The sequence below is a fragment of the Notamacropus eugenii genome, chromosome 1 (genome assembly GCF_028372415.1).
Source record: "Notamacropus eugenii isolate mMacEug1 chromosome 1, mMacEug1.pri_v2, whole genome shotgun sequence".
Taxonomy (NCBI): Eukaryota; Metazoa; Chordata; class Mammalia; order Diprotodontia; family Macropodidae; genus Notamacropus; species Notamacropus eugenii.
Window position 1 is genome coordinate 322,849,887 of NC_092872.1, and position 26,643 is coordinate 322,876,529.

Below are 26,643 nucleotides of genomic sequence, written 5' to 3' on the forward strand. Positions count from 1 at the left end.
GGAATAACATACACACTAAACGGGGTATGGAAGCTTATCTTACCCTACAGGAAAGCTGGAGGGTGGGGAGGGAGGAAATAGAAAGGGATGATAATAGAAGCAATAGAAAATTGGGGGAAGGGGTAATCAGAAGTAAACATTTTGGTAGAGGGATAGGTCAAAGGAGAGCACATAATAAATGGAGAGCAGGACAGGATAGAGGAAAATGTAGTCTTTCACAACATGAATGTTATGGAAGTGTTTTGCATGACTATACATGTATAACCTATTTCAAATTACTTTCCGTCTCAATGAGAGTAGATAGGGAGGGGAGAGGGAGAGAAAGTAGAATTCAAAGCGTTTAAGATTAATTTTAAAGACTGTTTTTACATGAAAATAGGAAATAAGATATATTGGCAATAGGGTATAGAAATCTATCTTGCCCTATAGGGCAACAGAAGGCAAGGGGATAAGGACTAGGGGATGGTGATAGAAGGAAGGCAGACTGGAGGACAGGATAATAAGAATACACACTGTCCTGAAGCTGGGAAAGGGAGTGAATGAGGAGAAAAATTAAATTCAAAAATTTTTTTAAAGTGAATATTGAAAACTAAAAAATATTTTTTTAAAAAAGAAAAAATATATTCTTGAACTAGTAAATCTTACTAGACATTTCAGGAGATCTTAAATTTTTGATATGGTATAATAGTCTATCTTACTTCTGTTACACAAAGTCTGGTGGTTCACAACCCCAAATTCTAGGTGCCTACACCCAAATATTCTTCCATGCAAGTACTATGGGTGAAATAAGGACTACCATCCTGTATGATTTCTATGTGGGAGGCATGAATCATTAGTGTCATTCACTTGTGAGTTCAGTGTCTGCCTTCTTTTAGGCTGCATTTCTCCCAACTAACGCTAAAACTCAAGAAATATTTGTTTGTATGTTTATACATATGAGGACCATGACATGAACTTTCTTGCTGATACACAAAATCCCCCAAGGGAATTCGAGACTAACTATGATGTAACCTAGATATAGGTAGTCCTTTTTAATTTATTTCTTTTTTTATCTGTTTATTTTAGTTTTCAACATTCCTGTTATTAAAAAAACAGTAAAATTTGATGAGGGAGAGATTAAATTCTTCAGGGCGCTTATTTGTCCTCTCTCCAACCCGATCGCTCATTCCTTCTTTTTTTACGATTTTATTTGTTTTCAGTGTTCTACAATCACTTCCATAGAACTTAGATGTTCCCCTCTTTCGTCCCCCTCATTCCCTTCTCCCTTCCTCCTCCCTCCTCGAGTTACCATGCAATGCGATATAGGTTCTACATATACGTTAGTATTAAATACATTTTCACCTTAGTCATGTTGCATGAAGAATTAAAATGAATACCAGAAATCATAAAACAAACTAAAACGTAATACGAAAGAAAATGATCTACTACATTCTGCAACAGAATTTCATAGTTCTTTCTTTGAATGTGGAAGACATTTTGCTTTAAGGGACCACTGTGAATTTTTTAAGTCCTAGCATTGCAATGAAGTGCTAAGTCTACCAGAAAAAAATCGTTGCTCACTGTGGTTGTGGCTGTGCATAAAGTTCTCCTGGATCCGCTCCTTTCACTCAGCATGAGTTCACATACGTCTTTCCAGATCTCTCTGAAGTTTTCCTGTTCATCATTTCTTACATCAAAATATTATTCCATAGCATTCATGTACAATAATTTATTCAGTCACTCCCCAATTGATGGGCTTCCCCTTGATTTACACTTGATGGCCACCACAAAGAGTGCTGTTACAATTATTTTTGTACTTGTGAGATCATTTCCCATTTTTATGCTTTTAGAGGTACAGTCCTAGAAGCAGTATTGCTGGGTCAAAAGGTATGCACATTTTTGTAGCCCTTTGGGAAGAGCTCCAAACTGCTCTCCAGAATAGTTGGATCAGCTCACAGCTCTGCCAACAATGAGTTAGTGTTCGACCTCTCCCACATCTTCTCCAACATTGATCATTGTCCTGTTTTGTCATGTTAGCCAGTCTGATAGGTGTGATGTGGTATCTCAGAGTTGTTTTGATTTGCATCTCTCTAATCAATAGTGATTTAGAGCATTTTCTCATCTGACTATAGATGGCTTTGAGTTTTTTCCTCTGCAAACTGCCAGTTCATACCCTTTGACCATTTATCAACTGGGAAATGACTTGCATTCTTGGATATTTGACTCAGTTCTCTATATATTTTGGAAATGAGGCCTTTATCACTGACACTAATTCCAAAAATTCTTTCCCAGTTTTCAGCTTCCCTACTAATCTTGGTTGCACTGGGTTTGTTTGTGCAAAAGCTTATCAATTTGGCTTCTCTCTTCCATTCGCAATTTCTTTCACCATGGCCTCCGTTCCCGAGCTGCTGAAGCAGGAAGACGACCGCAGCAAGATGAGATCTGTGTCTGTGGACCTGAATGTTGATCCTTCACTCCAGATTGACATCCCTGATGCCCTCAGTGAAAGAGATAAGGTCAAGTTCACAGTGCATACAAAGACCACCCTGTCCATTTTTCAGAGTCCAGAGTTTTCTGTTACAAGACAGCATGAAGATTTTGTGTGGCTACATGATACACTTACAGAAACTGAAGAATATGCAGGACTCATTATACCACCTGCTCCTACAAAGCCTGACTTTGATGGCCCCAGAGAGAAGATGCAGAAGCTGGGAGAAGGTGAAGGCTCTATGACAAAAGAATTTGCAAAAATGAAGCAAGAACTCAAAGCGGAATATCTAGCTGTCTTTAAGAAGACTGTATCATCCCATGAAGTTTTTCTTCAGCGACTTTCTTCTCATCCTGTCCTCAGCAAAGATCGCAACTTTCATGTTTTCCTGGAATATGATCAGGATCTAAGTGTTAGGAGGAAAAACACTAAGGAGATGTTTGGTGGCTTCTTTAAGGGTGTGGTGAAAAGTGCTGATGAAGTTCTTTTTTCTGGAGTTAAGGAAGTAGATGACTTCTTTGACCAAGAGAAGAATTTCCTCATCAACTATTACAATAGGATCAAGGATTCATGTGCAAAAGCCGACAGAATGACCAGATCTCATAAAAATGTCGCAGATGATTATATCCATACTTCAGCCTGCTTGAATAGCCTCGCTTTAGAAGAGCCAACTGTCATCAAAAAATATTTACTGAAAGTTGCTGAGCTATTTGAAAAGCTAAGAAAAGTGGAGGGTCGAGTATCATCAGATGAAGATTTAAAACTGACAGAGCTCCTCAGATATTATATGCTCAACATAGAAGCTGCTAAGGATCTTTTGTACAGACGTACAAAAGCCCTCATTGACTATGAAAACTCAAACAAAGCTCTGGACAAAGCCCGGTTAAAAAGCAAAGATGTCAAATTGGCTGAGGCACACCAGCAAGAATGCTGTCAGAAATTTGAGCAGCTCTCTGAATCTGCGAAAGAAGAACTGATCAGTTTTAAACGGAAAAGAGTGGCAGCATTTAGGAAAAACCTAATTGAAATGTCTGAACTGGAAATAAAGCATGCAAAAAATAATGTCTCCCTCTTGCAAAGCTGCATTGACCTTTTCAAGAACAACTAAGTTGCCTTTACTCTGAATGAACCTGAATGAACTGAAGATGAATGTGAAAACCAGCATCAATTGCACTCAATTTCGTTAGCCATGGAAGATTTATTTTTACTTTTGACTAAAACTTTAAGTCTAAAAATTTATATATGAACAGATATTTTGCTTTCTGAGAAATGACTAATACATAACCATGTTTAATTTTTTTAGGACTTTCCTTTGAGTTAATTGCATGTATGTTATTTGGACATAGCTAACCTTTCTGTCAAATACATTTATTACCTCACAGTGGACAGAGTACAAGTCCTAGATTCTAAAAAATTCTTTTAAATGGTAAGGAGATAGGTACCCAAAAATGTGCCTGTTGGAACAAAGCATTAGAAGGAGACTTTGGTACAAGAGTGTCCCATTTCTTGTGCTCCCATCCAGTTAAAAACTAAAAATTTTACTTAGGAGCCAGTTATGTACGACAAAACATTCTTCAGCTCAAGAGCTGAATGACAGATGTCCAAACATTCCATTTTTAAATCAGATTTTTTTCCCATATTATTCACATAGTTCTTTAATCACCTCGAGTATTTATATTATATTGGGAGATCAAGGATATTTCATTAGATTTATTTTTGTAAGTGATCTTGTACAGTACAGGTTTTGTAGTTGGAATATAAATACACTTGGAGAAGAGAAATTTTCTCCTATTTAGAGGGTCATCAATTTAGGAGGGGAAAGGAAAATACCTTAAGGGTATGGAGATAGTTCAGTGACCTAGTATGTAGTATAATTGGCCATATTGATTTTTTTTTTTAAGCTACTCCTACTGCTTAGTACAGTGGAACATAAAAATCCATTTCAGAGAGGGCTTGTGTATGTCTTTTTTTTCCTTTCTCTTTTTGTCTGTTTTGTTTTTTACACAAACTGGTTTATTGCAAATGTATAATAAAACATAAAGAGAATAAAAAAAAAAGCTTATCAGTTTAATGTAATCAAAATTATTCATTTTGCATTTTGTAATTTTTTCTGTCTCTAATTTAGTCAAAAATTCTTCCCTTCTCCAAAAATCTGATAAATACACTATTCTTTTCTCCAATGATTTTTAGAATATCAGTCTTTATACCCAGATCATGTACCCATTTGGCCTTTATTCTTGTGTATGGTGTCAGGCATTGGTCTATGCCTAGCTTCCACCATAATGTTATCCAGTTTTCCCAGCAATTTTTGTCAAACAGTGAGTTCTTATCCCAGAAGCTGGGGTCCATAGGTTTAGCAAACAGTACATTGCTATAATCATTGACTATCGTGTCTTGGGTATCTAATCTATTCCACCATCTCTCTTTCCTGAAGAAAAGACTGGTAGAATTTTATCTTATGACCAGCAAAGTATGAATTCTTCTCTCAAGTGCACCAAGTATGTATCTATTCCACAATTTGACCAAAATACATCTGCTTTCTGATTGCAATACATTGGTACCATATCTAAAGTGTGTCTAGGTAGCCTTGAATTCCAAATTTCCTTGCTCTTCTTGGAAGAGCAAGTTTGGATACTGGTGCATCTTGTAGAAGGTCTGAGTTTGCCTTATGCAGTGGGAAATGTTTGATCTAAGTTGCTCTTTCTTTTCAGCTCTTTGACTCATATTGAAGGAGATCTGATGGAGCCACACATGGGTTATTCCATTATTCTATCACATCATTTCTAGTTCCCTAACCAATGACATTAATGATGATGGATTTTCCTTGATACATATACGTTGGTGATGCACTCATCCATTTTGTTGCCGGTTGGTGTCTTGATCGCTTGAATCGTTCAAGCGTGGTCTATGTGCTCCATAGTGAGGGTCTTTTCTTCAATAACTGCTCTCCAAATATGGTCCTACTCCTTAAGGTCTTACAACGACAAAGTTCGAGGCCATATTTTTGCCTCATGATGATGATTATGAAGGTACTTAGGTACCCTCAACTCAACCTAACTGGCTGTCCAGCATCTATAAATATTTGACACCATCAGTGTGTTGTGGAGTCCCTGACATTCTTCTCGAATTTCTCATTTTCTCTGCATCATTGAGTGGCTCTTCCTACTTCACATCCATAGTGTCAAAGGTCCTGTTCACCAGATGGCTAGGAGTACTCTACCTCTCCAGGCCTCTGAGACCTTATTCCTTGATACATATTCTTTGCTCCAGTGACTTTGGCCTCCAAGCTGTTCCATAAACAAGACATTCAATTTACTCAGTTTCCAGCATTTTTCCCGGTGCTTTTTTTCTTATGAATCTCGTTTATGACCTGTTCAATTCTTTTTTTTCCCCAAAATAAGTCTTTTTAGATATTCTATGTTGTCTTCTGCTAAATCAGGCAATTTAATTTTTTTTGTAAATATTCTTGCATTTCAATTAAATTGCTAAATTTATCGGCATATAATTGGGCAAAATAAGTCCTTTCAATTTCTTTAATTTCCCCTTTCTTCCTAGTAAACTGAAAATTTTCATTTTTAATACTAGTGATTGATTTTCTTCCTCTTTTAACTTAAAGTATCCATTCGGTTATCTCTTTTATTCCTTTTATTCATAGAATCACCTACTAGTTTTATTAATTAATTCAATGCTTTTTATGCTCACTTTTTAATCTCGCTATGAATTTTTAGAATTTCAAATTTAGGATTTAGTTGCGTTTATTTGGTTTGTTCTTTTTTTATGTTTTAAAATAGCATACCCAAGTCATTAGTCCTGTTTTTGTCTATATTATTAATGTAAGTATTCAAGGGTATAAATTTTCCTGTGTTCACTGCCTTTACTGTATCCCATAGGTTTTGATATATTGTTTTATCATTGTCATCTTCTTCAGTAAAATTATCTATTATTTCTATGATTTATTCTTTGACTCAATCATTCTTTAAGATTACGTTGTTTTATCTGCAACTAGTTTATAATCTTTGTTTCTGTGGTCCCTTATTAAATACAATTGGTACTGGAGTACTGCATTTTCATCTGAGGAAGAGACTTTTAATACCTCTTTTTTTATTATTAAATTTTAAATTAAAAAATAATAAAATTATTAAATACAAATATATGGTCAATTTTTGTAAAGGTGTCATGAACTTCTGAGAAAAATCTGTATTCCTTAAATACTTCACTGAATTCTCTCCAGATATCTATCATGTATACCATATCTAAAATTCTCTTCACTTCCTTGAATTTTTCATATTTATTTTTTGGTTATATTTATCTAGTTCTGAAAGTCAAAGATTAAAGTTTCTCATTTTTATAATACTTCTATCTTTTTCTACCTATAATTCTTTGAACATTTCTTTTACAAATTTAGATGCTCTAGTATTTGATATATGCAAGTTTAGATTTCATATTGCTTAAGTAACTGTAGTGCCTTTTATTAAACTGTAATTACCCTGTTCATATCTTTTAATTAAATGTATTTTACCATAATTTTGTCAGAGATCATAATTGCTACCCTTGTTCTTTTGCATCAGCTAAAGCGTAATGAATTGTACTCGAAGCTTCCATTTTTAGCTCTGCATGACCTCTCATTCTATTTTTAAGAAAGTTTTAATTTACTTAATTCAGTTTTCAACAATGACTTGCATAAGTTTTAAATTTTCCCCCCTTCCTCCTTAAGACAGCATGCGTTCTTACATGGGTTGTACATTTACTTTCTTATTAAATACATTTTGACATTAGTCATGTTACATAGAAGAATTGAAACGAATGGGAGAAACGAGGAGAAAAATCAAAACAAAACCAAATGTAACACAAGAGAAAATAGTCTTCTTCATTCTGTGTTCTGATTTCATAGGTCTTTCTTTGGACGTGGAGGACCTTTTGCATTGAGAAGCCTTTGGAATGTTTTAGGTTCTTACATTGCTGTGAAGGGCTAAATCGTTCAGAAATAGTCCTCACAAACTGTGCCTGTTACTGCATATAATGTTCTCCTGGTTCTCCTCATTTCACTCAGCAGCAGTTCATATAAGCATTTCCAGATCTTTCTGAATTCTGACAGCTCATAATTCCTTACACCACAATAGTATTCCACTATATTCATGTACCATAGTTTTTTCAATCATGTCTCAATTGATGGGCATTTCTTCAATTTCCTGTTCTTGACCATGACAAAAAGAGCTGCAATAAATATTTTTGTACATGTGGGACATTTTCCCATTTTTATGGTCTCTTTCGGATATAGTCATAGAAGCGATATTGCTGGGTCAAAGAGTATATACATTTTTGTAGACCTTTGGGCAGAGGTGCTAATTGCTCTCTAGAATGGTTGGATCAGCTCGCAGCTCTACCAAAAATGAATCAATATTACAACTCTCCCTCATCTTTTCCAACATTTATCATCTTCCTGATTTGCCATACTAGCCAATTAGATTGGTGGGATGTGGTACCTCAGAGGTTTTTTGATTTGCATCTTTCTAATCATTAGTGATTTAGAGCACATGTTTGGCCATTTGTCAATTCTCCAATGACTTGTATTCCTGCAAATTTTACTCAGCTCTTTATATATTTTAGAAATGAGGCCTGCATCACAGGTACTCGTTGTAAAAATTCTTTCCCAATTTTCTGTTGACCTCCTAATCTTAGTTGCGTTGGATTTGTTTGTGCGAAAACGTTTCAATGTAATCAAAATTATGCATTTGGCACTTTATAATGTTCTCTATCTCTTATTTGGACATAAATTTCTCCATTCTTCATAAATCTGACAAATACATTATCCCTTGCTCCCTTAATTGCTTTATAATATCACTCTTCATACCTAGATCTTGTACCCATTTGGACTTTATTCTTGTGTGTGGTGTCAGGCATTGGTGTATGCCCAGTTTCTGCTACATAATTATCCAGTTTTCCCAGTAGTTTTTCTCAAACAGTGAGTTCTCATCCCAGAAAATTGGTTCCTTGAGTTGATCAAACAGTAGACTGCTACATTCATTGGCCACTGTTTCTTGAGTCCCTAATCTATCCCACTGATCTCCCTCTCTATTTCTTAGCAAGTACAAAGTACTTTTGATGATAACTGCCTTACAATACTTACTTAAGTCTGGTATGGTTGGGCTACCTTCCCTAGTATTTCTTTTCATTAATTCCCTGATATTGTGGTCCTGTACTTCTTCCAGATGAATTTTGATATCACTTTTTCAACCTCTATGAAATAATTTCCTGGTAGTTTGATTGATATGGTATTGAATAAGTAGAATAATTTAAGTAAAATTGTCATTTTTATTTCATTAGCTCAGTCTACCCACGAGTAGCTGATGGTTTTCCAGTTCATTACATTTCTCTTTATTTTGGCAAAGAGAGTTCTATAGTTGTGCTCATATATTCCCTAGGTTTGTTTTGGCTCATAGACCCCCAAATATTTTATAGTGTCTACCATAACTTTGGAGGGAATCTCTCTTTCTATCTCTTGCTTTTGAACTTTGTTAGTAATATATACAAATGCCAATGATTTATGTGGGTTAATTTTGCAATCTACAACTTTGCCAAAATTTTTTTTTTATTTCAAGTAGCTTTTAACTTGATTCTCTAGCATTCTCTAAGTATATCATCATATCATCTGTAAAGTCTGATAACTTAGTTTCTTCTTTGCCTATTCTAATTCTGTCATTTTCTTTTTTTTTTCTTGTTGCTAAAGCTAACATTTATGGTGCCCTATTGAATAACAGTGGTGATAATGAATATACTTTTTCACCCCCGATCTTGTTGGAAATGCATGAAGCTTGCTCCATTACATATAATATTTGCTGGCAGTTTTAGTTATATGCTACTTACTATTTTGAGGAAGACTCCATTTATTCCCATGCTATCCAGGATTTTCAATAGTGATGGGTGTTGTATTTTGTCAGAAGCTTTTCCTGCATCTAATGAGATAATCATATGGTTTCTCTTATGTTTTGTTGATATGATCAATAATACTAATAATTTTCATAATATTGGACTAGCGGTTCATTCCCGATATAAATTCTACCTGATCATAATGTAGTATTCTTATGGTAATTTGCTGTAATCCTTTTGCTAATATCTTATCTTAAATTTTTGTTTCTATATTTCTTGGGGAAATTAGTCTATAACTGCCGTTCTTTATTTTGGCTGCTCCTGTTTTAGGTATCAGAATAATATCTGTATAATAAAAACAATTTGATAGGACTCCTTCACAGCAATTTTCCCAAACAGTTTCTATATTACTGGAATTAACTGTTCTTTAAATGTTTGATAGAATTCACTGTAAATCCATCTGTCCATGGAGATTTTTCTTCTAGGGAGTTCCTTGATGACTTGTTTGATATGATTTCCTGGAAGGGCTTATTTTAGTATTTTACTTTCTCTTCTGTTAATCTGGGCAATTTATATATTTTTTTAATATTCATTCATTTAACTTAGATTGTCAAATTTATTGAGATACATTTGGGCAAAATCATTTCTAATTATTCTTTTAATTTCCTCCTTTTTGGAGTTGAGCTCATCTTTTTAATTTTTTGTTATTGGTAATTTGGTTTCCTTTTTTCTTTTTGTTAGTCACATTGATCAAAAGTTTATCAATTTTATACTTTTTTCATAAAACTAAAACTCTTAGTTTTATTTATTAGTTCAATAGTTCTCTTAATTTCAATTTTATTAATCTCTCCTTTGGTTTTCAATATTACTAATTTAGCATTTACTTGGGAATTTTTAATGTGTCCTTTTTCTAGCTTTGTCAGTTGCATGCCCAATTCATTGATCTCCTGTTTCTCTATTTTATTCATGTAGGCATTAAAAGACGCAAAATTTCCAATAAAAACTGTTTTTGAAGTATTCCATAAGATTTGGTAGGTTGTCACATTATTGTCATTCTCTTGAATGAAGTTGATGATTGTTTCTGTCATTTCTTGTTTAACTCACTCTTTTTTTCGGATTAGAATCTTCAGTTTCCAGTTAATTTTTGGTTTATATTGCCATGAACTTTGATTACATACAATTTTTATTGCCCCGTGATCTGAAAAGGAAGCATTCATTATCTATGCCTGTGTACCCAGGATTGTGTGTTTTTCGGCCCTAGCACATGGTCAGTTTTTGTGTTATGCCTCATGTACCACTGAAAAAAAGATATATTCCTTTCTGTCATAATTCAGTTTTCTCCAGATGTCCATAATATCAACCTCATCTAGATTTCTATTCATATTCTTAACTTCTTTCTTGTTCATTTTTAGGTTAGATTTATCAAGTTCAGGGAGGGGGAGGTTGAGGTCCCCTGCTAGTATAGTTTTGTTGTCTATTTCTTCCTGAAATTCCCTTAAATTCTCCTCTAAGAGTTTGGATGCTACACCACTTGGTTCATGCATGATTCATAATGATATTACTTCATTGTCTACAATGTCTTTTAACGGAATGTAGTTTACTCTCTTATCTGTTTGATAAGATTTATTTCTGCTTTTGCTTTGTCTGTTATTAGGACTGCTACACCTGCTCATTTTACATCAGCTGAGGCATAATATATTCTGCTCCAGCCTTTTACCTTTACTCTGTGTGTATCTCCCTGTACCAATGTCTTTCTTGTAGACATATTGTTGGATTATGGCTTTTAATCCAATCTGTTATTTTCCTCTATTCTATGGGAGAGGTCATTCCATTCACTTTCACAATTATGATTAATATCTGTGTTTTTCTCTCCATCCCATTTTCCCCCATTCATGCTTTTATTTCTCCCTTCTTCCTAATCCTCCACAACAGAGATTTAGTTTTTGACCACTGCTTCCCTCAGTCTTCCACCCCTTCTATCATTCCCACTCCATTTTATACCCCCTCTCCCTTACTACTTCTTCTCTCCTTTTAAACCTCTTCCCTTTTATTTCCCCTTTTTCCTCCTACTGTTTATAGGGCAAGTTAGATTTCTATAAATAACACAGTATATTGGTCCATCCCTGAACCAAATCAGATGAGAGTAAATCTCAGATAGTGCTGCATTCCCTCCCCTCTTTCCCTGTACTACAATATGTTTTTGTGACTCTGCCTTTGATGCAATTTACTATTTCCTGCTTCCTCCTTTTCTCTTCTCCTATTACAATCCATTTTCACCCTTTAAGCACCTTTTTATCATTACATCAGGTAATTTATACCCACTCCATCAATGTACGTATATCCCTTTTAAATGTCATAGTTAATATGTAATTCTGAAGACTATTAACAATTATCACCAATACAGGGATATGAACACTGTTCTTTCTTCCTGTTTACCTTTGCATCACTCTCTTGAGTCTTGTACTTGGAGATCAAATTTTCCATTGAGCTCTTCCTTTTCATTAGGAAGGCATGAAAATCTCTTATTTCACTGAATTACCATCTCCCTGTCTGAAACATTATGCTCAATTTTGCTGGGTAATTGATCTTTTGTTGTAGTCTAAACTCCTTTACTTTGCAGAATATCAAATTCTATTCCCTCCAGTCCTTGAATGTAAAAACTTCAAGGTCCTGTGTGATCCAGATGCCAGTTCTTTGATATTTGAATTATTTCTTTCTGGTTACTTGTAGTATTTTCTCCTTAACTTGATAGTTCTGGATTTTGGCAACAATATTCCTTGGTGTTTTCAGTTTGGAATCTCTTTCAGAAGATGATTGGTGGATTCTTTTGATGACTATTTTTTCCTGTGAATCTAGAACCTCAAGGCAGTTTTCCTTGATAATTTCTTGAAAGATATTTTCCAGGGTCTTTTTTTTCATCATGACTTTCTAGTAGATCAATAATTTTTAGGTTCTCTCCTGGATCTATTTTGCAGGTCAGTTGTTTTTAAAAAAGGTATCTTACATTTTTTCTCAATTTTTCATTCTCTATATTTTGTTTGACTGATTCTTGGTGTCTCATAGAATCATTAACTTCGAATTATCCAATTCTAGTTTTTAATAAAATAGTTTTCCTCAGTTAACTTTTGTACCTACTTTTCCATTTCTCCAATTGTTCATTTTCAGGAGCTGTTCTGTTCAATGAATTCTTTTTTCATTTTATCAATTTTATTTTTAAAATCATTGGACAATTTTTCTTCTACCTCTCAAATTTATTTTTTTTAAATCCTTCTTGATCTCTTCCAAGAATGCTCTTTGAGTTTCAGAGAGTTCATATTCCCTTTTCAGGTATCAGATGTGAGAACGGTATCAACTCTGTCCTCTTCTGTATTCATATTTTGGTCTACTTTCTCTCCTTAATAAGATTCTATGATCTTTGCTTTTTTTTTTTTTTTTTTTTTTTTTTTTGCTTCTTGCTCATGACAAATACCTTTTTCCTGACTTTTAAAGATAATCTCTGTTTCTGGGCCACAGGAGTGTCTATCCAATTTTCTTGGCTGTGCTGAGGCATGCCTAGGGTCCTGGTTTTCGTGCTTGAGGGCTCCACCCCCTTGTTGCTCAAGGTCTCTTCCTAGTTCACTGAGTTGGCCTGTCTGGGACACCTCTTGTCCTGCACTGGTCCCCATCAATCACAGCAAAAGGTACACTTCTTGATGGTCTTCCTACCCTTCTGAGCTGAGAGACTGTTTACACCTTGCACTGATCCCACTATTTCAGGATTTTTCCTGGTGCAGTATTCTCTGTGTTTTTCAAGATCAACAAGGGGAAGGTGAGAGCATTTACACTTTTTTCTTTCATCTTGAGTCCTGATAGTTCAAGTGGAGAACTTTCAAACATTTAATCTGTGGACTGATAGTCTTAGAAGTGGCTGCTGCTCTTATTGGGAGTCATGTGCTTCTCTTTCCCTCAGTTTCACTGGACTGGGCTGATATGTTTGAGAATCCACACTACTGTTTGTATTTTAGCCTACCCCGGTAGTTCCTGCTCTGTTCTGCTATGTCAGAGTCTGGATTGGTGCAGCCTATGTACTCTGTGCTTCACCAGCCCCATGTAACAGATCCTTCTGTTGGCTTTCTGGGCTGTCCTGGACTAGAAATCTGCCACATAGAATCATTAACTTCGAATTATCCAATTCTAGTTTTTAATAAAATAGTTTTCCTCAGTTAATGCCTCCTAGTGAATTCTGACACTGTAACATTTGTTAAGATTCTCTTTTTAGAGATATCTGAAGGAATTTGTGGTAGGACTCAGGTGAGTCTGTGCTTGCCCTCTATCATCTTAGCTCCAGCCCCTTGTATCTCTCATTCTTAAATGTGTTTCTTGTAAACAACATGTTGGGTTCTGACTTTTAAACCATTCTGCTGTCTGGTTGTGTTCTAAGAATGCATTCATTCTATTCCCATTCAAAGTTGTAAATACTATTTGTGAATTTCCCTCCATCACTATTCTCCTTCCCAGCCTCTCTCTTTACACTATACTTGTAGCCTTAGCTTCTTCTCTAACCCTCCTATTCTTTACTCTGCCAACATCTCCAGGAGTCATCTCCCACCACTCTCCTAAACTTTAATCTAATCATCTTTCAAAAAGTCCCTTCCCCAACCTCTCCACCAGTTCTCTCACCTCTTTATAAGTCCTTAAGATTTCTACACCCCTCCAGATATATGTGTTGTTTCCCCTTCAACCCAGATCTGATGTGAGTAAGGTGCCAACAATTACTATTTCTCCACCCCCACCTATTATCACTGTATCAGTTCTTTATTTCACACCGGATTTTGTGAGATAATTGTTCCTTTCTTTTCCTTTTCCTACCCAATTTTTTTAAAGAACAAGAACATCATACACAAATCACCCCAACCGTTATTTCAAACTGCCCCCATTATTCTGAGCTTTAGGAATACTGATAACATATAGATAAGAACACACACACATATATAAATATATATATATATATATATGTGTGTGTGTGTGTGTGTGTGTGTGTGTATGCAAGTATATATGTATGTATATACAAGTATATATGTATGTATGTATATGTATGTTCATGTGTCTATGTGTATGTGAGAGTATGCGTGTGTGCGTATTTTGAACTTAATGACTTAATATATATTTTTGCCTTAATGAGTCCCTTATAATTAGTCTTTAAAGAGTCCCTCATATTTTTGGTGGATTTTTTAATATTAATTTTCCATTGAATTCTGGTCTTTTTGTCACAAATACCTGAAAGTTTTTGAGTTCATCAAATATTCTTTTACACATTCAGGACTATACCCAATTATTCTGAATAAGTTGTTCATAGTCACAACTCTAGATAATTTGCTCTTTGAAATATAGTGTTCCAATACTTACAGTGTTTTAATGTAGAAGCTGCAAGATCTTCTGAAAACCTGCCTGTATTTCCATAGTATTTAAATTGTATTAGTATTTAAATATATTTAGTATTTAAATTCAGGAGGCCTGAAAGAAAGAAGGTTTAAGATGTGACAACTCCTTGGATTAGTGATAAGTACCCTGTTAACTCTTACCTCCTGATATTCTAATGATGTCCCAAACAAATATTTTCTCTTTGCCTTTGAGGAAGAGAGTTTACTATATTTTGCTAATTTATCCTGACAATATGCATGCATATTCTTAGTGGCTGCCATCATATCTCACTGAAATAACACAGGTCAATCAACCTTAGTCATCTCACAATGTAGTTATAGGAGGAGTTTTCTTTTTCCCCCTAACATCACCCTCTGAATATGAACCCACATCTTCTTTAGCCTTAGTAGCTGTCTATGCTCAGGTTCTTCTTCCTTTCTTACTTATTTTAACTTTTTTAGCCATGTATAATTACTATCATGTTTTAATCCCAAATTGTGGGTACTATTGTCCTAGGCCGAAGGTCTTTCTTATTGTTATTTTCTGAATTCTGTCAAGTCACTCAATCTCAGGGACTCCTCTTTTCCGCTAAGCCACAGTTAGGGCCCCCAGTCCTAGTATCCTGAAAATATTCTTGCTCCCTGCAGTCCCCACTTGCTTCATGTGTCCTCACCCCTCTCCACTCACAACCACTGTGGTAAACAGATATAATCAGCACTACAAGGCTGGCCTCCACAAACAGAGAGTGGAAAGTTAGTTGTGTTCAGAGGGGATATGTCTTTCAATCTTCCCACATTCAGTATCATGCTGTTCATTAGATAAAAGTGGTGTGTGAAGTTAAAGTACAGGTGGTTAAAATTCATGAGAGCTAGTCTGCTTCCTGAGGTAGTTGCCTTGGGAGCAGTTCCTCCTCTTTGTTGATTCAGTGGAGTTGAACTCGTGGTGTTTACACTTCACTCAGGCCAAATCTCAGCTCCTGAAAGTCCTGTATTTTATATCAAATTATCCATGGAATTCTGGTCTTGTCTTTTTCTTGTAGTCTCAAGTTTTCTTAGGAGGGCAATATGACAGTACTCTGTCATATTCATTATACTCTAGTTTGTTCAACCACTCCCTAATTGATTGGCATCACCTCAGTTTCCAATTCTTTGCTTCCACAAAAGTACTGCTACAATTATTTTTGTAAATATGGTCATTTTCCTTTTTCTTTGATACCTTTGAGGTAAAACACTGATAGTGCTATTGTTGGGTCAGAAAGTATGCAGAGTTTTGTAGCCCTTTGGGCATATTTCCATATTTTTCTCTAGAATGATTCGACTAGTTCAGAGCTCCACCAATTGCTTTAGTGTATTGATTTTCCAACGTCTTCTCCAGCATTTGTCATTTTCATTTTTTCTCACGGTCGGTGTGTCTCATAGTTGTGAGGTGGTAACCTTCATTTGCCCTTCTTTAATTATTAGTGATTCAGAGCATTTTTATATCACTACTGACAGCTCAGATTTCTTCCTCTACCAGTTCATATTCATTAACCATTTACCAATGAAAGGTTTCCTCTCATTTTCACTGATTTGGTCATATATTTCAGAAATAAGATTATTACCAAGATAACATTCTATAAAATTTCCCCCAGTTTCCTTCTTTTCTTCTAATTTAGAGCATGATGTTTTCTTGCAAAGAGACTAGACTAACTGGTCCTTGTCATGTTACAGATTAGGAACTGAGGCAAATAGGGCTTAAGTGACTTCCTCAAGGTTACACAGATAGTAAGTATATGAAGCCAGGTTTGAACTCAGATTTTGCTGACTGCAGGACCAGTGCTCTATCCAGTGTGTCACCTAGCCATCGCCAAAATACTTATAAATGGCTTAGGTCTAAATTCAATGGAAAAAGAATGTATGTATTTCAAAGCACCAATACTAGGATTTAAACTCGAATTCTCTTATTCTAAATCTAATACTTCTGTCCACTTCAAAGATCAAGTAAGTTTTAACCTCCTGCTTAGTCCCCTATTATTCATTTCCTTCTCATGTCTGCCTCCCAGAATTTGAATGCCTTAAAGGCTCAGTTCATGTGAAATATCTCTCCTCTGGCTTTTTTCCCTAATGTCTATCCAGAATTGTATTTTAATGCTCCCTTTTCAAATGACACAGTATTCCCTAGGTACATGTTTTTATGCCTACAGGGTAATGTAGTCTCTCCAAAGTCAGGAAATATTCTTTGTTTATCATTGTTTTCTAAGAGTTTATCATATATTCCCTTCATTTGACAAGTGTTCAATTGTTGTTCATCCTTCATTATTTTGGAGGACCAACGACATCAATAGGTGAGTCTTGACTTGTTCACGAATTGAAATTAAATGAGACAGACTTGGGCAAAGCTGTCAATCTCACTCTCTCTTCCAGAGTCATCAAAGTACAGTAACCAGACAAAAGTGAAAATGATTATCAATGACTAGTCAAGTGAATTTTCTCTCCAATCATAGTCTACTTATACACCATCTATCCTTGTCTACCATGTCACCATCAACCTCCCCAGTGATAAGAATGGACCCTGCAACACACTTCAATTCTCAGGAATAGGGTTGATCAGCAAAGTCACATGACTCATCCTGATGTTTGTGCGGTCCAAAGCAGATATGGAGGCTATGATGCAGCAAAAAGCAAGTAGCACAAAATACCATAACCAGAACTACCATCTGCAATTTTCTTTACCCTCCCTGCTGGAGTCAAAACCAGTCAAGGACGCTAAAGGTGATGAAGTGATTATTGCTCCTCTACATCCCTTCTTATAGAAAACGCACAGAATTATATTTCCACTTCTTCCTTCTGCTGCTCTCTCCTTCATTCTGTTTAAGAAGTAGAATGTCAGGTTAATAAATAATCCTGAGCCTCCTGAAGGCTCTGCAGGACTACTGTGGAAGAGAGAGATTGTGTGCTAGACTGTATCACAGTGCATACTACTATAGTGGTAGTTACTATGACTACCACAGTGATAGCTGTCTAAACAAAAACCCACCTAGACAAAGCCCTGAGCTCTAATGCACCCTGGATCAGTAATCTTTCCCCCAGGAGATTTGCACGAGTGATTTTGAATGGGGATATATTTTTGTACAGGTGGCAGCATAAGTGAACCAAACCTAAAATCTGCCTAGGGAAGGTTTCCTTGTGAGACATTATGGAGAATCTAATCACAGAAAGTTTTTCCTAAATGTTTACTCACACCAAAGTCATCTGTTCTAGTCTCAAACCTATCAGTGAGTGATGGTAATATTTATCTGAAGCATGTGAAAATTTCCCCCAGCAGAACCTAAAAATAAACATGAAAGAAGTTAAAGAGGTGAATAAAACTCTGGATAAAGTAGATATGATGGATCTCTGGAGAAAACTGAATAAGGAGAGAAAGGAATATAAATTTTTCTAAATGGCACATAGCACATATGCAAAAATTAGCCCTGTACTAGGGCATAAAAACCTCACAATCCAGAGCTGAAAGTGGAGACACTCAATGCATCCTTCTCAGATCATAATTCAATAAAAATTAAACGTGATAAAAGGTCATGGAAAGATAGACCAAAAATTAATTGCACTAAAAAATCTAATCCTAAAGGAGTTGATTCAAGAACAAATCATAGAAACAATCAACAACTTCATTCAAGAGAATGACAATAATGAGACAACCTACAAAATCTTATGTGATATTACAAAAGCCGTTCTCAAGAGAAGCTTTATATCTTTGAGTACCAACATGAATGAAAGAGAGAAAGAGGAGATCAATGAATTGGGCATGCACCTGAAAGATCTAGAAAAGGTACAATTTGAAAATATCCAAGGAAAGATTAAATAAGAAATACTGAAGACTAAAGGAGAGATTGGTAGAAGTGAATTAAGAAAACTATTGAACTAATCAATAAAAGTAAGTGTTGGTTTTATGAAAAAAAAACAATAAAATTGATAAAAACTTTGGTCAATTTGATTTAAAAAAAAAGAAGAAAACCAAATTACCAATATCAGAAAGGAAAAGGGTGAACTCACTTCCAATGAGGACGAAATTAAAAAATAATTAGAAATTACTTTGCCCAACTGTATGCCCATAAATTCAACAATCTAAAGGAGATGGATGATTATTTTAAAAAATAAATTGCCCAGATAAACAGAAGAGTAATTTGAATACTTAAATAACCCCAACTCATAAAAAGAAACTGAACAAGACATCAATGAACTCTCTAGGAAATAACCTCCATGGCTGGATGGATTTACGAGTGAATTCTATAAGACATTTAAAGAACAGTTAATTCCAATACTCTATAGACTATTTGGAAAAATTGAGGAAGGAGTTCTTCCAATTTTTTTTATTATGCAAATACGGCTTGGATACCTAAACCAGGAAGAACCAAAACATGAAAAGACCAAATATTATACACCATTTCTCCAATGAATGAAGATGCAAAAATTTTAAATAAGATATTAGCAAAACGAATACAGCAAATTATCATGAGAATAACACATTTTGATCAGGTATGATTTATACCAGGATTGCAGGGCTGGTTCAATATTAGGAAAACTACTAGCAATATTGATCATATCAACAACAAAACTAACAGAAGTCACATGATTATCTCAATAGATGCAGAAAAAGTTTTGACAAAATACACCACCTATTCCTATTGAAAACACTGGAGAGCATAGGAATAAATGGAACTTTCCATAAAGTAATAAGTAGTTTCTACTTAATACCTTCAGCAAGCATTATGTGCAATGAATATAAGGTAGATGGATTTCCAATAAGAACAAGGGTGTCTATCATCACCACTATTATTTAATATGATTCTGGAAATGTCAGCTACAGCAATAAAAGAAGAAAAAGAAATTGAAGGAATTACAATAGGCAAGGAAGAAACTAAGTTATCACTCTTTGCACATGATATGACTTAATACTTAGAGAATTCCAGAGATTCAAGTAAAAAACTACTTGAAATAATAAACAACTTCAGCAAACCTGCTGGCTACAAAATAAACCCACAAAAATCTTCTCCATTTCTATATATTACTAACAAAACCCAACAGCAAGAGACAGAAAGAGAAATCCATCTAAAGCTGGGGTAGGCATTGTAAAATATTGGGAAGTCTACCTGCCAAAACAAACCCAGGGAGTATATGAGCAGAATGACAAAACACTTTTCTTACAAATAAAGTCAGTTCTAAGTAAGTTAAAAAGCATCACTTGCTTGTGGGTAGGCCAAGCCAATATGATAAACATGACAATTCCACCTAAATTAATTTACTTATTCAGTGCCAGACCAAACAAACTATCAGAAAATTGTTTTCTAGACCTAGAAAAAATAGTATCAAAAAATCATCTGGAAGAACAAAAGATCAAGAATATCAAGGCAACTAATCAAAAGAAATGCGAGGAAACTAACTCTACCAGATCATAGACTGTAATATAAAGGAACAATTATCAAAACCACTTCGTTCAGGCTAAGAAACAGAAGGGTAGACCAGGGGAATAGACAAATACTCAAGATACAGTTGTCAATGAATATAGCAATCTACTGTGTGACAAACCCAAGGACCCCAGCTTCTAGGATAAGAACTCACAGTTCAACAAAAATTTCTGGGAAAACTGAAAAACAGTGTGGCAGAAAATAGGCACAGATCAATGCCTGACACTGTAGATGAGAATAAAGTCCAAATGGGCACATGATTTAGGTATAAAGATTGAAACTATAAACAAATTAGTGTAGCTAGGAGTAGTATATACATATCTATATCTATATCTATATCTATATATAACATTTTTGGAAAAGGGAAGCATTTTTGGCTAAACAAGAGATACAAAGCATTATGAAGTGCAAAATGGATCATTTTGATTACGTGTAACTGGAAAGTTTTTGCACAACCAAACCTAATACAAACAAGATAAGGAGGGAAGCAGAAAACTGGGAAACAATTTTTGCATCCAGTGTCTCTGATAAAGGCCTCGTTTCTAAAATATATAGAGAACTGAGTCAAATTTACAAAAATACAAGTCATTCCCCAATTGATAAATGGTCAAAGAATTTGAACAGTCAGTTTTCAGAAAAAAGAAATTCAAGCTATCTATAGTCATATGAAAAAAACTGTAAATCACTATTGATTAGAGAGATGCAAATCAACACAATTCTGAGGTACCACATCACACCTATCAGGTTGGATGACAAGACAAATCAGGAAGATCACAAATGTTGGAGATGATGTGGGAGAGTCAGAACACTAATTCATTCTTGGTGGAGCTGTGAGCTGATCCAATCATTCCAGAAAGCAATTTGGAACCATGCCCAAAATGTTTCAAAAATGTGCCTACGCTGTGACCCAGCAATATCTCTTCTAGGACTGTGTCCCAAAGAGATCATAAAAATGGGAAAGAGTCCCACATGTCCAAAAGTATTTATAGCAACGTTCTGTTGTGGCCAAGACCTGGAAATCAAAGAGATGTCCATCAGTTGGGGAATGGCTGAACAATTTGTGGTATATGAATGTGAAAGAATAAAATTTTGCTATAAGAAGTGATCAGCCGGAAGACTTCAGAGGAAGGTCTTATATGAACTGATGCTGTGTGAAAGGAGAAGAATGAGAAGAACTTTATACCCAGTAACAACCACGGTGAGAGAGGAATTTTTCTGGTAGACTTAGTCCTTCACAGCAATAGAAGGACCTAAAAAATTCTCAGTGGACTCAAGGCAAAACACCCTCCACATCAAGAGAAAGAAGTGTGGAATTCCATCCCAGAATGAAGTAGACCATTATCTCCTGTGTTATGATTTGTTTTGTTTTATGGTTTCTCGCATTCATTTTATTTTTCATTTATTTTTTCATTTTAAATTTATTTATTTACTTTAAGTTTTCAACATTCATTTCCACAAAATTTTGAGTTCCAAATTTTCTCCCAATCTTTTCCCTCCCACCACTCCAAAATACCAAGCATTCTCATTACCCTTACCATCAATCTGTGCTCTCTTATAACATACCTCCCTTCCTTTATCCCAATCTTCTCTTTTGTCCTGTAAGGCAAGATAAATTTCGATATCCCATTACCTGTATTTCTTATTTCCCAGTTGTATGCAAGAACGATATTCAACAGTTGTTCCTAAAACTTTGAGTTTCAGCTTCTCTTCCTTCCTCCCTTCCGACCCATTGCCACTGAGAAGACAAGCAATTCAATATAGTCTATATATGTGTAGTTTTGGAAATGACCTCCATGATAGTCATGTTGTGTAAGATTGACTATATTTCCCTCTATCCTATCCTGCCACCACTTCTTCTATTCTCTCTTTTGACCTTGTCCCTCCACAAGAGTGTTACTTCTAATTGCTATCTTGTATTGCCCTCCCTTCCATCATCCCCACCATATTGCTTATCCCCTTCTCTTCCAATTTCCTGTATTGAAAGAAGAGTTTCATACCAAAATGAGTGTGCATTTCATTCCTTCCTTGAGCCAAATGTGATGAGAGTAAGCTTCACATTTTTCTTTTCACTTCCTGCCCTTTTTCCTCCATTAAAAAGTCTTTTACTTGCCTCTTTTATGAGAGATAATTTGCCGAATTCCATTTATCCCTTTCTCCTCCCAATATATTCCTCTCTCACCCCTTAGTTTTATTTTTTGAGATATGATCCCTTCCTGTTCAACTCACCCTGTGTTCCCTGTCTCTCTCTCTCTCTCTCTCTCTCTCTCTCTCTCTCTCTCTCTCTCTCTCTCTCTCTCTCTCTATATATATATATATATATATATATATATATATATATATATATATATATATATATATATATACACATATATATATATATGTTTGTGTGTGTCTGTGTCTGTGTGTGTGTGTGTGTGTGTGTGTGTGTGTGTGTGTGTGTAGTCCCACCAACTGCCCAGATACCTAAAAAAGTTTCAAGAGATAGAAATACTGTCTTTCCATGTGGGAATGTAAACAGTTCAACTTTAGTAAGTCCCTTATGATTTTTCTTTCCTGTTTACCTTTTCATGCTTCTCTTGATTCTTGTTTTTGAAAGTCAAGTTTTCTTTTCATCAAGAATGCTTCAAAGTCCTTTATTTCATTGAAAGTCCATTTTCCCCCTCAAGTATTATACTCAGTTTCTTTGGGTAGGTGATTCTTGGATTTAATACTAGTTCCTTTGACTTCTGGGATATCATATTTCATGCCTTTTGATCCCTTAATGTAGAAGCTGCTAGATCTTGTGTTATCCTTATGGTACTTCCACAGTACTCAAACTGTTTCTTTCTAGATGCTTGCAATATATTCTCCTTTGCCTGGTAACTCTTGAATTTGGTTACAATGTTGCTAAGAGTTTCCCTTTTTTGATCTCTTTCTGGAGGTGATAGGTGGATTCTTTCAATATTTATTTTTCTCCTCTAGTTCCAGAATAGAAAGGCAGTTTTCCTTGATAATTTCATAAATCCTGATAATTTCATAAATCCTTTTTTCATCTTTTTTTTGACTTTCTGGTAGTCCCATAATTTTTAAATTGTCTCTCCTAGATCAATTTTCCAGGTCAGTTTTTTTTTCCAATGTGAACTTCCACATTTTCTTCCATTTTTTCATTCTTTCAGTTTTGCTTTGTGATTTCTTGGTTTCTCATAATGTCATTAGCCTCCATTTGTTCCATTCTAATTTTTAAAGAACTATTTCCTTCAGTGAGCTTTTGAATCTCCTTTTCCATTTGGTTAATTCTGGTTTTTAAAGCATTCTTCTCATCATTAGCTTTTTGGAACTCTTTTTCCAGTTGAATTGGCCTGTTTTTAAAGGTGTTATTTGCTTCACCATTTTTTTGGATTTCCTTTAGCAAGTTGTTTACTCACTTTTCATGATTTTTTTTTACATCTCTCTCATTTCTCTTCCCAATTTTTCTTCCACCTCTCTTACTTGATTTTCAAAATCATTTTTTCAGTTCTTCCATGGCCTGAGACCACTGAATATTTATTTTTGATGTCTGGGATACAGAAGCCTTGACTTTTATATCTTTCCCTGATGGTAAGCATTCTTCTTCCTCATCCAAAATGATGGGAGGAGATATCTGTTCAGCAAGAAAGTAAACTCTCTATACTCTTATTTTTCCCCTTTTTTGTGCATTTTCCCAAGCAGTTACTTGACTTTTGGGTCCTTTTTCAATTGTAGGGTATACTCTGGGGTTCTGCAAGATCTCATTTCCTCCAAAGGGGCACAATGAAGCCTATACACTCTTCTGAGAGCAAACAGAAACTTTTTTTCCCAGAATCTGCGAGTAGGAGAGTTTCCTCTCCACAACCACCTGGCCAGCACTGGGGGCTGAGATTCAAATTAGCTACTCAATTCCCCCAGGGGCTTTAGGTGGGGGCAGCGCAACCATTCAGTGTGAGATTAAAATCAGTTGCTCAGGTGGGGACAGGGCTGCCACACAGGGCTCAGTTGCCCTAGGATCTTTATAATGAGGCTTTCCTCCAATAATGGATGCGAGCTGCTGCCTGCCTTGGGAGCACCACCAGCTGTTCCCTATGCTGCTGTTGCCTGATGCCAGAGCTATGGGGACACCCTGCTCCCTTCTCAACCAGCTGGAAAAACCCTCTCACTGACTTTTGTCACCTGTGGGTTGAGGAATCCGTGCTACTACTGGATATTCTGTCCCTGAAGTCTACTTGGTCCTGCTCCTCCTTGTGCCATGCAGGCAAAAGCTGGGCTGGGCTCTGCTCTATGGCTGGTGCAGCAGGCCTTTCTCATCAGTCATTCAGATCACTCTGGGCTAGAAATCTCCCCCACTTCGTTGTTCTGTGTCTTTTGCTGCTCTAGAATTTATTGAGAGTCTTTCTTTACAGGTATTTTATGGACTGTGTGGGAAGAACTAGTATATGTGCTTCTTTCTACTCCACCATCTTAGCTCCACCTACTCTCCTATTCATTTTACTTCTTCTATGCAACATGACTAAAGTGAAAAGGTATTTAATAAGAATGTATGTGTAGTACCTATGTAAGATTGCACTTGGCCTTGGAGTGGGAGGGAGGAGGGAGGGGGAAAGAGGAAGAGGGAGGGGTCAAAGTCTAAAATATATGGAAGTTATTGTAGAAAACTGAAAATATTTAAAATAATTTTTTAAAAAAGAAGTATACAGTCAGCTATTACATATGACTTCTGAATAAAGCAGCTTTCATGGTAGGGATTAAGGTTTGATAAACACCGTCTTTAGTATTTGGTGGAATCACACATCAGTTATGGCATTTATTTATAACCTATTATAACCTAAGCAACATTTTCATATATTATTATTAACCAACATTTAAGACATTTGGGGACAAATGCAAACCTTAAGCATGTTCTGAGAGAAAACAAACTGTGGAATTATACATATGATCCCCAAATGAAAAGTTTCAGGAATAACATTTGTGGCCCCACCACAACCTACAATTCCTCAGCATTTTGTGGGATACTTTTACCACAGACATTTTGCCTTTCTCCAGCAATTTTTAGTTAGTAAAGACTCTTTCAAAGAGGAAGCCACAGATGCAATCTCACATGTGACCATTGGAGATCTCAGCCCTCCATTCTAACCATCAGATGAATAAAAGGAATGCTGGGAACAAAGCCAAGCTGATTACATCGGAGCAGATTCCTTCAATAATATCAGGGAGAAACTGGACACTTATCTCCAGTAGAAAAACCACAATTCCCCTGTATGAACATTGCCTATCCAGGACCATTTCCCACCAATTTCGCGTCTAGGAAAGTGTTGAGTATGGTTCAATACAGTTATAACTGGTTTTGACTAAAGCTCCTCCTTTGTAGGTTTATAGTACTAAAGTTGAAATCTGGACAAAAGTCAAGAAGTATAAACCTCATTTTTCTGGTCAATTTATTGCTGAGTGATTCCGGAAGCCATTATTCAGAGAAAATTTAAGAAATTATCTATTTTATGTGAATTACAAAACTTTTGATGAAAGGGAATGAACCCATTAAACTATACATCTCAGTTCATGAAACCTGAAAAGATGGACTCCAACCAGTTCTGATTGGGAAGACACTAATGGTAAAGGTACTTATATTTCCTTTGCAAGTTTCCTTTAGTAGCTAGATATTTTAGGATTGGTCAGAGTCAGTTTCAGTAGCCCCAATTGTTTTTTAAAATTAATTTACTTTAAATTTAAATGCACAATAAGAAAAGAAGGACAAACATAATTGTCGTCCCTCCTTTATAAAGAGGACCAAAATGACATCACCATGATAAACTCAAGTTTCAATGTGCCTCACTGTGGCTGATCAGACCAATATGAGCTCAGAATACTCTACCACAGATTGGGCACAGATAGTCCCTATGAATATTTGGAGTGGATACTCCAAATTTGCATATCCTGCCATTACATTGTGCTCTCTCAAGTCTGTTTTGCTCAGAGAACATCACACCCTTTCTGATGTGGGCACACCACGCTGAGTGGTCCTGTGCCAGTGCCTTTCTTATCACACAATCAAATCCAAAGCTCTTGAGAGAGATCTTGAGAGTGTTCCTGTATCACTTCTTATGATTGCTTGCCCCATACAAGCCGTCCACAAAACAGTCTTTTTGGTAAGTGTACCTTTTGCATTTGAACAACATGTCCAGCCCATCAGAATTGTGTTCTCTGAAGCATAGTTTGAATACTTGTCAGTTTAGTTCAAGTAAGGACCTCAGTGCCTGGTAACTTATCCTGCCAGGTGATCTTTAGAATCTTCCTAAGAGTGCTAACGGAAGTGGTTCAGTTTTCTGGCATGGTGCTGGTAGAGTGTCTATGTTTGACAGACACACAACAATGAAATCAGCACAATGGCTCTGTAAAACTTCACTTTGGTAGCCAGTCTAATAATACCCCTTCTCTCCCATACTTGCCTTCAGAACCTCCCAAACACTGAGCTAGCTCT

General features: G+C 35.8%; 1 protein-coding gene and 2 pseudogenes across 1 annotated transcript in view; all 3 read left to right on the forward strand.

Annotated features, from left to right (window-relative positions):
- The window catches only part of LOC140517968 (immunoglobulin alpha-2 heavy chain-like), a gene marked incomplete at its 5' end in the record, with an annotated part of 937,512 nt that overhangs the window by 171,773 nt on the left and 739,096 nt on the right, over positions 1–26,643 (forward strand). The gene's annotated exons all lie outside the window — the stretch shown is intronic.
- Positions 2,340–4,524, forward strand: LOC140517961 (sorting nexin-5 pseudogene; annotated as a pseudogene).
- On the forward strand, positions 17,370–25,406 carry LOC140529436 (glycogenin-1 pseudogene; annotated as a pseudogene).